Raw genomic sequence first — 14,848 nt, forward strand, 5'->3', positions numbered from 1 at the left:
GAATTTTTACAGAAGGTTTAAATGGATACTTATTTAAAGAGAATTTGTAATTTGGATCGTGGTATTTTACGTTGCAGTTGCGAGCCAAGTATCTAAATTTGATTAAATGGAAAGGAAAAAATCAAAAGCTTTCTTTAACACAGATCGAACGATGATTATCTCTCAAATTCTTTCGTCCGATCGAAATCTTCGCGTTTGCAATAGTCTAGAGTTTGATCAGATTAAAAAAAAACTCCAAGAATGGAATACATTCAATTCGGCCATTTTCAAAACGATATTTTATCTCATATTCGTGTTATCATTTCGACGCGTGACTGTGCTATTTGATTGTAAAAATAACTTTGATCAAATTAATTAATCGATTAATTATTGTTTATATCCTAATCGATGTTGCATATAGATTTTCTATTTTTCATTAATATAACATCTTACCTTCTAATTTTCACAAATCGTGTAACGAAACCTGTTATTACACGCAATTAAATAAAACAAGCCATATAAATATCAATCCTTCCCAAAGAACTTCAAGTTCAACAAAAATCACCCTTGACGCAATGTATAGATTCAAGAAACAACCCTCTAAAGTTTAACCCTGAAAGCGATCCTCCATAAGTAACGGGCTAAGAATAAACCATCGATAGCCCGATCTCATCAAACATCCCTCCCAAATCCCTGCGAAAAAAAGAACGAGTCATCGTGAGTGAAAGAACAGCGAAAGAGAGAGAGAGTTGCTCGCGGATCGATGATGAGGGAACTTCGCCTCGGCGAAGATCGCGAAGGGCAACGAGGAAAGGAAAGATGAACGCGGCGAATGACAAAGCGGATGATTTGGCGGTCGAAAAAGGGAGAAAGTCTCCGCGACGAGGTTCGAAGTTGAGTCGCGAGGGGAGAAGAAGAAGAAGATGGAGAAGGAGGAGGAGGCCGCCGTCGGTCCGCGACGAAGACGAGACGCGGAAAACGGAGGAGGAGAGCGGGGAGGCTGGTGTAGCAGCGGCAGTACATACGTCAAGGTACGAACAGAGACCGCCATCCCCGGGATCCCCTAACGCCTCGGGAAAAGTAGAGGAGACAAATGACAAGGTGGCCACGCCTACCGCGTCGTGGCGTGGGCGTAGATCGGCGTTGTGTGCGTGTGACTTGGACGGGACGGAGTGGGAGAGGCGATGCCGCTGGTGGGATTCGTGATATCGTGAGGGGGGACGGGGGAGGTGTACGTGCAGGGTGTTTCCTGATTTTTGAAGCGGCCGACCGAGTTATGGACGCCCGCTCTGGCAAATTAATGGTCGATGACTGTTAAGAATGCGGCCGAATGCGGCCAACCACCGGCCCACCTCAATTCTCTTCCAATTGATTAGCATCGAATTGATAGCATTAAATATCCCGAGGTGTAAATATCCGAGTGTTTGGATCGGATAGGAAACTGTTTTTCGTAGATAGATATTTATTATGATCGATTCTGAGTTAAATGTGTATAACTCGAGTAATGGAGTGGTAATGGGGAGTGAAACGAAACGAGTGGAACAAAAATATTATGTATAAGAAAGTAGTAATTAATAATAAAGAAGTAATGGAATAATAATAATGGAATGGAGTGGAATGAATATGAATAATGATTGGAGAATAATAATAACTGAAGCAATAGGTTACATTATGAAATGAAAATTCTGAAGAATTACATTCGATTTCTATAACAGAAATTAACGGTTGACGCGCACATTCGAGTTGTGGAGTTGACTTCTGGTCGCGGGGGAGATGACACGCAGGGAGGAGGGGGGGAATATATGAATATGTACAATATTCCTATTTATTGTAATGCGGTAGCAATTGAAGGATTATAGATTATCTGCGGATGCAGCCGATCGACAGCCGGGCTTTGCGGCTGACCCGAACATATAACTACCACGCACGGTCAACGACTATTCATAGTTGTTTCCATTTGACATATGATGAAAGGTGTAATTCGATTCGCAGTACAATTAAATCGTGCGATTAATCGGATTAATTATCCGGGGAAATTTTAAAACGAAAATTATATATCGTTTTGTATCGTTTTCTCGCCTCGTGAAATCTGTATATTTATGTTTAATTATTGAAAATTAATAATTGACAACTTCTTTCTTACTTATACTTGTCATTTGCTTCGTATCGGTGGAACGATACCTATAAACTCGGTTATTGCCGGGATGCCGTAAAAGGATAAGATAGACATTTATCAGCTACGAATGGCTCGTTTAACAGGGCGACTTGGATACACTGTCTGACTGGCGTTCAATCTTATTCAATTTAAATGTTAAATTATACAAATGATCGATCGTCAACGTTAAAGAATATATATTTATATGAGATATATTTATTTCGAATAATTAACCAATAATTCCAAGCTACTTCTTCTAGAATTTGTATTAATCTTTTAAATATTCGTTATGATAATACAACTATTGGTTAAATCTTTATATATTGGTGAATAAATTTCACAGATATGAAAAAGATGCACATGGAAAATATCTATTAAGAACACGTACGAACATAAAAATAAATTCAATTTGGTTGATCTCTCGTAATACGGCAACAAGCACCTAAGCAAGGAGAACAGTCTTATAAAAGTAAGCTGTAAGAAGACAAATCGTAGGATTCGAACAGCATAAATCTCACGTCTCTCGTCATGAACCTCTCTCGCGAAGTCTTAACATCGGCGAACTGGATTATAGGAAGCGCGAGATATCCTTTATGAAACTTTCTTTTCGATCGCTTTCACAAACTTTTCGAACTCGCCCAATAATTAACATAAGAGTTAAATTTTTTTTCTCACAATTTAAATATTCACGATCGACGAATAAATAAAATTGGTAACGCGTCGAGCAAATCGAACAAGTTCACATCATTTCATTCTTTTTCGAAAGAAAAGAAAACTTCAATTTCTTTTTTTTTTTTCATTCTATCGAATGAAATAAATTCAAAGCGAAATAGATATTTATCTCGACATTGAGTTATTTCTGTAAAGAAAAAAAAGAAAGAAGAAAAAAAAAAGGAAAAAATAATTACTATCACGAATATATCATAATACAACTTTATCATCGCGATGAAATGATTTTAACGACGATAAGACGATAAACTCATGATCCGAATACGAATAACGAAACTGAAAACTCATCGTTTTCCTATCCGAAAATTCCTTTCGAACGATCTAATAACCCAGTTTCCCCAGATGGAAAATAGAACTATCTAGCGCTCTATTTAACATAACGCTCTAGATAAACAGTTTGGATGGTCGGTACGTGTACCATAAAGGATCTATCGGTACGAGGCATTTCTATGGCCGCGGCAGATCAATTGCCGCCGACACGAGTCGGCCGTGTTTTATTAGCGATAGTAAAGCGTCCGTAAGGCAAACAATCGATATTTCGCTCGTAATATCGTTTTCGAGATTCGTATCTGTGACGCGATAACACGTTTCTTTGTACGTAACCTGCTCTCTTCTTCTGTCAACGAACAAAGAACCGATACACAACACGAAACCTTGTTCACCGTTCATTGGTTTAATGGTAAAAAATGGCACCACTCGTAGCAAGGGATGATGCTTCTTCGCGAAGCTTCTCTCGCTTCACGGAGATTATCGCATTATTTATTTCGTTGTAATCGATCGTATTATTAATCAACATTCGATTATATCTCGTTTTTATTGTAGCAGTAGATAATTATTGAAAAATGAAAGAGATTGTAAATTTTTCTCACTATTTTAATAAAAGTGTATCTATATATATATATATATATATAAAGAATTTTTCATTTTGCAATCGTCAGAAAAAAGATATAAAAAGATTAAATTTTACAGTCATTAATTGATACTTTGTTGTTCAATTGACCAATAAGATAAATATAATAATTTATAGCACCGTTCTAAAATATAAAAATTCATCGAGATAAAGATGAATCGGCGTAGATGCGCATCTCGCGTAATCGTAAACATGATCGATCGATCGATAGATCGGATATATTCGCTTCCTCGTTGAATCAATGCGAGAATAACGATCTTTTTACTTTTCTCATCTCGAAAAAAATAATATTCAAAATGATATTCGCTATACTATTTCTTTCATCGTTCGAAATTAATTAATAAAAATCCAAATTCATATCACGTGCGCGAAAACATCCCTCGAGAAGATTAATCGAAACGTACGATTGATCGATGGAAGGCGTTATTACACATTTTTTCGCGTCCATTTTCAAAGTTTACGAAACTTTCCTTGATTTTTATCCCCTCGAGGAAATCATATATCGTCAAAGGACGCACTCCGCGATCCGCTTCGATTTCTCTCCCTCTCCCCCCTTTTTTTCCAGCTCTTGCTTTTTCTCTCCAGCCCTCAATCTCCCACTCCATACGGCGGGGCCGTAACGGTCGTTACGCCGCTCCGTCTTTACAAATTTTATATCATTTTTATGAGGCATAAAGTCGTCGAGAAGCCGACGAGAAGGAAGGAGAAGAGGGTTGGGGAGGAACTCTGGGTGGGGTGGAGGGGTCTCTCCCGCGTCCAAGCGTGTTCCCGTCTCTCTCCATCCTCCCTCCCTCCCTTCGCCGACCGGCAGTCACGTGGCTGGGCGGAGCGGTTTTCAACCCCCTCGTGCTCGGCCACCACGTTTGGGGTAAGAAAAGGAGGGATGGCCACGGTTTGGGAAGGGATTCGACGCGCGAGGGGAAGGCCGGCGGGGGTCTCTATCAAGGAACGCTCCTCGCCTCGTGTCTTGGCTTATTAAAAAAATTTCCTAATCGCCCACCGCCACTTTCCTCCGTCCCGCTGAAAATTCCACCCCCTTCCCCCATCTTTACAGCCTTTACAGCGCGCACTCGAAACCCCGTCGAAGGAAATTCCTTACGTGAGCTGTTATTCTCGGCTGTTATTGGCGAGGGATCTCTTTAAAGATGAAGCCTGTTGTCGGTCCGAGTAATTGTAGAGTAATTTTTGGATAATTCTCTGGATATTCCTTGGGAGGCAAGTTGATTGATTTTTGATTTCAGATGTTTTGTTCCAATCTTTATTTTCGAGGAGATCCATTTTAATCCGAGTTGGAAAAATAATTTACGTCGAACGTGTATTCTTAAAGGGACGAATTGTTGATAAGGATTTGATAAGCATGATAAACGTATTCATCAATTAAATTGGAAATTGGTGGATTCGAAGCGCTATTCCCGCGCAGGCCGATTATACGGCACGGATTATTCCCAGTTTAAGGTTAATCCTGTTTAAGATGAACGGAAAGTAGGCGAAAACTTGGCTTCTTACTCGGTCAGCCTTTCGGCGATAGTATGGCTTAGTGGCATTAAAGTGAACGATCTCGTTAACGAGCTTTCAATTGAGCCGATTTCAAATCGGCGAAATCCAAAATTTTTTGAAAATATGTATATATACTTTTTTTTCGCGCTTGCTCAATTATGCGTCGTCATTTTGTTCTCTCGGATGGATTTCATTCTCGGATTAACCGTTATTTCCGTTCGCAATGGCCGAACAGCTTTTCGAAAAAGAGTCGTAAATCATATCGATTTTATACGAGATATTTCGCAATCGCTAATAAAATTTGACTCAAGATAAGTTGGAAATATAGAAAGAGTTGGATAATCTTAACATTTCAAAGAAATACGTGCAATAAGATATAAGGAAGGGAGACGAAAAATTTAGAACGATTAATTTCTCAAGTTTAAATTTGGATGGAAATATTTATTGTATCGAATATATATAACATAATTGAATATCTTATCAAGGATAGAAATTCGCGGAAACGAATACACCTCTTACGTAAACTACTTTGTATCATCTCGTATCATCCATCTTCTTACCTTGAAATTTTGCATGCACATGTAAACGGCATCACCCTTTTGCGTGTTTTGATAAATGAACCACGAGCTCCCTCATCCCCTTAACCGACCTCTTTCAGCCCTCTTGATTCCACTCCATCAATTTTCAATCACAAAGAAGTCTCTCCTCTCCCACCGCCTATACCGTATCTCCTTTAAACGGTTTCCATGCATACTTACGTTCACCTTCTTTTTTTATTCCATTGACATTTTACTCTCTCTCTCTCTCTCTCTCGTTGCACGTTTTTTTCATATTGCATCTATGATACTCGTAATAATATACGAATGGAAAATTTTGTTGATATTAAATAACAAATCCATTACCATCTTTATCTCGAGAATCAAAAATAGAGCATTCGATCAAAATTCCTCACTTTTCAAAAATAGCTACTAATATCTTGACACGATCGTTTTAAAACGCGAAAAAAAAAAATAAAAAATGTTGCCGTGGAAAAATATTCGAAATTAAAAAAAAAGAGAGAGGGAGAGGGAGGGAGGGGAAGAAAAAAGTATACAGAATCTCGCGAATCTTTTCCAGCTGTTGATAAAAAATTATTACCGCTATTGCATTGGTAGATTAATGGGTACTGGCCGAGATTAAAAGGATAAAGAGAGGCGTGCAAGATAAGCAAGTTTTTTATTATTGGCAAATGTTCGAGTCTCGTGTACGTGACTAATCCGAATGAAAACGGACGGAACGCGCCGGTTACGTTTAAACGTCGCTGCAGATAATAAATGTACGCAAATGACAAGTATTAGTGATTTTAACGATTACATTTCACCGCTGGTATATCGTGGGTGGAGGAGGGGAGGGAGATAGAGAGAGAGAGAGAGAGAGAGAGAGAGAGAAGGGGAGGGGGAAAAAGAGAGAGGAGAAAAATGAACGCGACGAGGAAGAATTGCACGGTCATCGATTTCGAAATACTGCACACACGCCACCGTGAGCCATAAAATTCTCCCTTTCGATGCTTGTTTAAATTCAATGGCGGGGGTACCGACCAGTCGAATAAACAACTGTGCATGGAACCGCGTTACCTATAACGGTATAAATCAACGTAATACTTGCATAGTTCTTTTCACGTGGCGTGACTTTAAACATTTCTACATCACGACGTTAAAAAAAAAAAAAGAAAGAAAAAGGAAAAAAATGGTAATCGTAAGATACGCGATACGAACTTCTTCGTGGTGTTCGAGAAAAATCATGGAGCGTTTGGAAATTGGAGAAAATTGGAGGGTGAAGTTTCATTAAAATAAATAAATTGTAGATACGAAGATATTAAAAGATTCTGGGTATCTTAAATTATTTAGATTTCGTTGTAGAATATCGTGTAAAAAATTTTTGAAAATAGAAAATGTTTACCTGGATAATAATGTTCGAAACAAGAGTTCTGAATGTATATACAAGAATTATAAAAAATTTCTTGCAAATATATTTAGCAGAAGCCATGCAGAACGCTTTTATTCTTGTTGCTTGAATTTACAACGCTATAAATACACTATAAATAGTATTGTACTATAAATACTGCTGTGAAATTAAAAATTTGTATTCTTCATCCTCGGACAATCAACCTTGAATCATCTATATAAGTCATACATGTAATAATTCTTTATCACGGGATCAAATTCCATAATCTACGCCAAATAGTAAAGTTTTATTAAGTGTGGAAGATGTTCTACGAATGTAGAATTTCTTCGCATCGCGAGGATCATAAAACATCACGTTACATTGTAAACATTCAATATTGAATTTACGCAGTGATAAACGGGCCGATTTGTAATCGCGTCGAATGTAACTTTGATGAACGTGCCGTATAATTATAATGAATTTGTGTTTCGAGCAGGATTAAAAAGGGTTGAACCAACGGACGATGGGACGATAAAGTATTTTTGGAAAAATTACGTAGATCAGAACAGTAGATCGATCGATCGATTTTTTAAAATAAAATAATCCGCTCGGAACAAATAAACGAATATCGCGTAGGTTCATTTCCTTCGATGGAAAGTATATATCTCCTAAGTAAGTCTCGTTTCATCCTTTTATTTTTAAGATCAAAGTACAAAAAAAAAAAAGAAAAAAAAAATCTCCTCTTCGATTCGGAACCATGAAATCAGAGCACGAAGCATCCTCGAAATTACGATCTATCCAGTTTGAGACGCGTTCCTGCCCTCGATTCGACCCTGAGAACCCGGCTTCAGTCCTCCACGAAATTACTTCGACGTTGGTTGTGTGGTAGTCCTCCACATCCTTGCGCGCATCCGCACAGACGTCTCTCACTCTTTTCGAAATCCGTATCCGTGTTTCCGTACACCGATCCAGCCTCACGTGTATGCGAATGTTGATTTTCAGTTCGTGTAGGGACGCGAGCTTGTGTCGGAGAATGTGATTGGCGAGTGTGCGAGAGCCCGTACAGCGTAGCGACGTAACGTGCGCTGCGTGTGTGTGCAAGCGCGATTACCCCCACCACCGGGTCCCGGTCTCGTGACCATATCGACCAATCGGGGAGCGAGTTCGGGGCGGTGCCTCGCGCGACAGCCAACATGGCAGCTCTCGGTGCCGGTGAACACAGTGCAGGAGAAGAAACGCTTCTTACGTCTCTCGTCGATACTACCCGTTCTCCTTCCACGTTGTTATTGTTGACCTTGTCGTTGTTGTTATCCGACTTCTTCTTCATTTTTTTCGTGATTCCTGAACGGCGAACGGGAAAAAAGGATCGAGTACTCCGGGGCTTTCACTTCCTTCGGGGACGATGATTGTGAAAGTAACGAATGAATTATCATAATCGCGAATTTTATTTGTTGATTTTAAGGAGATTGATCTTTCGGAAGTGTTTTCGTAAGATTTTGATATCGTAAGATCCTTTTAAAAATAATTTTAACATTACCACTCTCGTGAAGATATATCTATATTTATTTTGTCAATTGATATTTTGTTAAATGCTTGTATTTTATATTTTGGAAATTTTGTACATTTATTATATTACGAAAAATTGTTCCATGAATGGAATTTACTTACTTGATTGTCAAAGTTGTGTATGAATATTTGAATTTGGAATAAATAAATAATTGAAGAAAATATTATTGATGACAATATTTTATTATTTAATAAAATTATATTTAGAAATTTGTATATAAAATCTGTACCAAATTTTTAAGGAATAATCGAGCTTGCTTTAAATATTGTACATAATTAATATAACATTGAAGGTATTTTCATTTTTTAAATTAAATTGCAATATATATTATAATATAATTTTGTAAAGAATTAATAAAAATTATTAATACTTACTCAAAATTCTGACTCTTCTTAAACATGTAATAATAATAAAATTCAACAGCTAAATATTCATAAATTAATAATAAATCGAATAAATATATTCAATAGGATTTAACAAGAGGCATTCTTTGACTTCTTATATAAAGAATTATATAACTTTTAAATAATAGATTATCGAATATTGAAATAAACTTAAACACAGAACTGTGATTAAGAATATCGTATAACATCTTATGTATCTTTTTTTACAGAAATTTTACATCAAAATATTCTATGGCTAACAAGTGATTCAAATTTCTAAACCTAAAGATCATTGAATAAATTATGTTAGATTAAAAAGATCTTGTTGTTCTCCACTTGCGCGATACACAAATAAGTACACCGCGGTTAAACGATATATCATCGCGGGATTTGAAGGAGCGTTGCAGGCACAGTTTTGTAATGGTCCCCCTAGTAATCTCTTATGTGGATAATAATGACTGGAAAAGCATTGTACGTCTGCCTATGGGCCGGAGAATTCATTTAACCTGAAGCTCCGCATAACTTACAATGGCTTAGGTGATGCCGCAAATTATTTGCCCACCGTGGATTAAGCATCCTGCACCTAAAAATAATTATCCCCATCCTATTTTCACTGATCTTAATATTCCTATAAAAAGCATTAAAAAGTATATCTGTAACTTGGCCCTATTAACCCTTGCTGCCAATTAAACTCAGCCCCCCTGATTATACTTGATAATATTCATTTAGGATATATATATCTTATGGCGGTTGTGACATATTTACTCTTTGGGAATAGTTACTTTTTATTTTGTCAATTTGGAATGAAGAGACGATGCCTTTTGTTTGTAAAAGTATTAATCGTAATTTTTACGTGCCTTTAAATTTATCTCCTTTTCTATTTTAAATTTGGATACGTAATAAATCATACGTAAATATAAAATAGTATGTTAAGAAATAAATCAAGGAACAAGTTTGGAAATAAGTACCGTATTTAAATAACTTTATGATTCTTTAAACTAATTCTTTAATACAATATTTCAACTCGTTATTCGCGATAGGATCTCAATTAATCGGATTGCGATTACGAATTCTCTTTTACAATTATTTAAATTAAAATTTGAGTCAATCAATTTTCTAATTTTTACTGAAAGCTAATTTCAAAATTTATCTTTTCCTTGCACACATTCTTGCGATTAAAATTCGCAATTATTGGATATGGAAAATAAATCGGGAAGAAATTTTTCAAGCAAATCGCGATAAATTACGAAATCATGATAAAGCAAAGACGCGCGACTCTCCAAGTGTTATTTAACTCTCGTTACACGAGCAATGAGGAGAAAGAACGAGGAAAATAAAGAAGAGCAGCGAAACGTTACGACAATGATAATGTTCTCCGGCTGAAGAATGCGGGAACGTATACACACTTATTATGCAGCTATATGTGTACAGAAAGTACGTTCAAGGACCGACATAAAGATAAGTTCCTTCCACGAAGACAGTGAGGACAAAGATTGTAAGAAGGTGTGAAACGAGCCACGTGCTGCCGTGTCATATATCACGACCCCTTCTACCTTTCTCTCTCTCTCTCGCTCTTTCTTCCTTTCTTCATCCACCGTGGTTCTTTTTCCGATGAGGGATGCCGTTGGGGGTGAGAAGTGTAGTCTATGAATATTCTGGCTTGCCTCCGCAATGAAATGATGGACGACACCCTCCACCCCCATTCGATGCATAGTCGCCGTTTCTCCAGAGTGTCGCCTCGAAAGACGAGCCTTCCTCACGCTTCGATTCATCCTGCGTGGCATGCGAACCGAGCCATCGGTTCCTTAAATTCTTCCACGCCCCTCCCTCCTCCCATCGCTCCTCCGTCATTTATCAAAATTAAGTCGCTCGGTCTCGTATAATTGACCGAAAATGTTACGAATTATCCGAGGATGGATAAGGAGAGGAATATTATACGACGATGAAATCTTGGAGCGAGAAGATCGATCAGAGAAACGGAGATGGAAATTCGATTTTAAGAATTAATTTTTATTACACGAATATTTGAATCAATTTTATACATTATTGAAAATGATATATATATATAGTAATATTGATCACCTTATATCACATTATATAGCAATATAATCTGTCACCAATCCATCATGTTTCTTTAATTTAACCAGCAATAAACCAATCCGCGAGCATTCATTATCTATCGCGATAGAATTAACGGACTTATAATATAATTTGTCAACTAGATAGGTAACGCCTCCATTTCTCCTCTCCTCTCCTCTCCTCCCTTTCTTTTAATCCTTCTTCCTCCCTCCTTTTCCTTTCTTCTTCCTCTTCCTTTTCCTCTTCTTCTTTTTTATTTTACTTTTTCTCATTTTCATCATTTACACGGAATAAATAAATTTTCAATATTCCAGCTTTAACAGTGAATTCATGTCAGTCGGTTGAGCGATATCAATTCACTCGGTTCGGTTTGCGCGGCTCGTCTCGGCGATGAGTGACGGGCCATAAAACCTTATCGTGTGTTGTTCAGACACAAGCGAGCGGTTTCAACCGTCGCTATCGCTTCTTTTCGGTTTACGCAAATACGAGAAACGATTAAACGCGGGCCGATCTTGTCAGCTTCCAAACATTTTTCCACGAAAATTCCCCCTCCCCCCCTGTCTCTTGTCTTCTGCAGGAACCTCTCTCTTCTCTTCTCTTCTCTTCCAACACGCGCGTCTCCCCCTCTTTTTCTTCTGTCGAAAACTCGAAATACGCCTGCTCGCGAGCGTTCGCCATTTTAATCGCGCAATCGAATGTTTAATCTTATCGCTAATCTGGTTGACATCTGGTTTGCAATCGCGTGCGTGTAAAACACGCGAGAGGATTGTAAGTTGGCGAACGAGCAAAGTTTATTGCGGCAAGTTCCGTAAATGGCGCAAACCTGTAAGAAAAAAAAAAAGAAAAATTACATTGCGTTACATACATGTTCCAAATATTACGTGAAGATTAAAAGATGATTAATTTCTGTTCACGATATGGTATTCGAGAGAAAAATATTATTGTAATAAAATTATTTTACAATTTGTATCGATAATTTTGTATCATTATTGAAAAGGCGACGAAGAATTTTTTTCTTTATGTAAATTATTTATTCGTTATTTACTACGTATTAACGGCAACATGATTTCAGATTGTGTTTTTTTTCAATATTTTATCGTAAATCTCGTTCCAGATGGTTTATAGATAAATCGGCTTAACTATCTTTCTGATCTTTTTGATTGGAAGTAGTTAAATACTTGTGGACATTTGTGTACATGAGGAACTTCGCAAAATGTCATTATTATCGGCTCACTTATGACTGGGGAAGGAAGGAAATGAAACTACGTTGAAGAATCGATCAGTTTCCAATAGTTATCTCATTACCTGTCCATCTATAAATTAATATTATGTTTCAAAAAACGTGCAAGCTGTTAATTTTGAAATGTTTCGAAGAATTAATTAACCTCTTCAATTTCTTATAAATAAAGAAATCTAATTCTGAATAAATAACATATCTAACGAATTATAAAATAGTCAGATTTCAGATTTAAAAGATCGATTTCTCGAGCCTTTTTCTTCGCACAATTTTAATTTCTCGTTTAATCCAACCAACTTATGCGGACTCCGCATAATTCAATAATTCTAGATCACAGGTCAAACAACTATATCCTATTCAATATGTCCCGATCAACAATTATATCTGTATATCCGCCCATATATCCCCTCACATTTTCCGCATGATGTGGAGGACGTATTAACGTAGCCCGATTTGTTTCACGGAGCACGAAATCGTCAGATAAGGAAACTGCCGGCAACCCCCCCGGATAAACGGGCCGGCTTGACGTAAACGTCACTCACTTTCGCAGTGGTAATTGTCGAGTGTGCCTGGCCTCGAATGAGATTCGTTACCTATAGGCCTATTATATATCTGTTTACGCTTCATATTTTTCACACGTCCGACGCTTGACGCGTACGTCACGATCGGGAGAGGGGAAAGGATAAAGGGAAAGGAGATGTACGATCCTTCGATATCGAAATAATTATATTTGTTACTATATTATACTATATTTATTATATTTTGATTAACATTTTTTTATATATAGATGTTAAAATTTTTTTTTGAATCTAAAAATATCAGCAATTTCGTAAATATCCAAATTGTTTGATTCTTACATATCTCGTTACGCAATAATTACAACAACAAATTTCTCTAAATGTCGCTAAAAAAAAATTGTTCATCTTTCACGTCTCAGAAGAACGTCGAGCAGAGGAAAAAAAAAAAAAAGAAGCCAACAGCGACGATCAGAGGTGGTTACAGCACACAGGGGTACAGGAAGGGGGATTCGTTGGACGGGGGACAGAAACGCGTGTCCAAATTCCCACGTGGCGACGTTCCAGAATTCTCGCAGGGGGGGAGGAGGGAGGGGATCGAATGCACCCCTCTGCGGTCCCGAACTGTCACATTTTCCACTCTAACGAGTGCGAAACATATATCTGCTCTCTTCGCAGTCCGCGAGTGGATGGCCCAGATAAAGAAGAGATTCTTGAAATTTCCTCACGAAAATAATTCCCTCCCCTTTCCTATATATATATCCTCTTCCATACCTGTCCCTCTAATTTGTACGCAGACACGTTTCCCCGAACAATTGCAAAGAATTTCCACTGATGAAAGTAGACGTGCCGCTAGCATAATGGGGATTACTTGTCTGAAACGTGTTTTACACGATGTTTACTTAGGTTCGTTTAAGCGTGCTGCCTGGTTTAACTTGGATATATAATACGAAAATACGTGTCTCGATTTGATTCGTGCGGTGTTTCTTATCTCGAAGGGATAAACACGATGATTATTAATCAATTATACAAAATATCCTTTTTCACATCCCTTTTCTGGATTAATTATTTTTGCGAGAAAGAAGTTTTCTCCATAACTTACTAATTAATTAAATATTTCATATCGTGTGCACGATGCAATAAATCCATAACTCTCGCTTGACAAGTATCCCAAAACTTTCCACTAAGTTAAGATCAATTTAAGTAACAATTTTTCTTCAAATGGAATAGGATCTTTTTTCTTCTTTCCAGTCGACGATCCGTAAATAGTCTAGGCATCCTGAACGAACGATTGAGCGAAATCAAGGCGTGATAATCGAAGCATACACATAATATATATATATATGCCCATAACGAAATGGGATTAACGTTCGTCTACCGAAATACTAATCCATTTGTTATACACCGAGCAGTAAAATCTATCCTGGCGAGTGGTTCCAGGCTGATGTTATTTTAGGTGATATCTGAGAGAGAGAGAGAGAGAGAGAGAGAGAGCGCTATAACGGAATATAGAGAGAAAGGGAAAAGGGATCTAGAACGGTATAGAGACGAAGGGATAGAGAGAGAGAGAGAGAAGTCGTCGTCGTCGTCGTCGTCGTCGCAGGTTGGCCTTAGGCGAAGGGAGCGGCGAGGACCCTCGAAGGTAATCTTGGCTCGTTCGCGGAGGGTTGCATTTTGATCCCCGGAGCTTCTGCCGTGGCACGATCTCCGCGTACCTTGCCTCTGCTCACGCATTTACTATAATTAGAACTCCCTAATTAACGAGCAAACGTCGCACGAGCCTTTCGTAATCTCGGGCTTGACCTTCCACCGTCGTTTAGAACCTCTCTCTCTCTCTCTCTCTCTCTCCCTTCTTTTTTCCTCTCCTTTTTTTT

Source organism: Apis mellifera, linkage group LG4, assembly GCF_003254395.2.
Source record: "Apis mellifera strain DH4 linkage group LG4, Amel_HAv3.1, whole genome shotgun sequence".
Classification (NCBI taxonomy): Eukaryota; Metazoa; Arthropoda; class Insecta; order Hymenoptera; family Apidae; genus Apis; species Apis mellifera.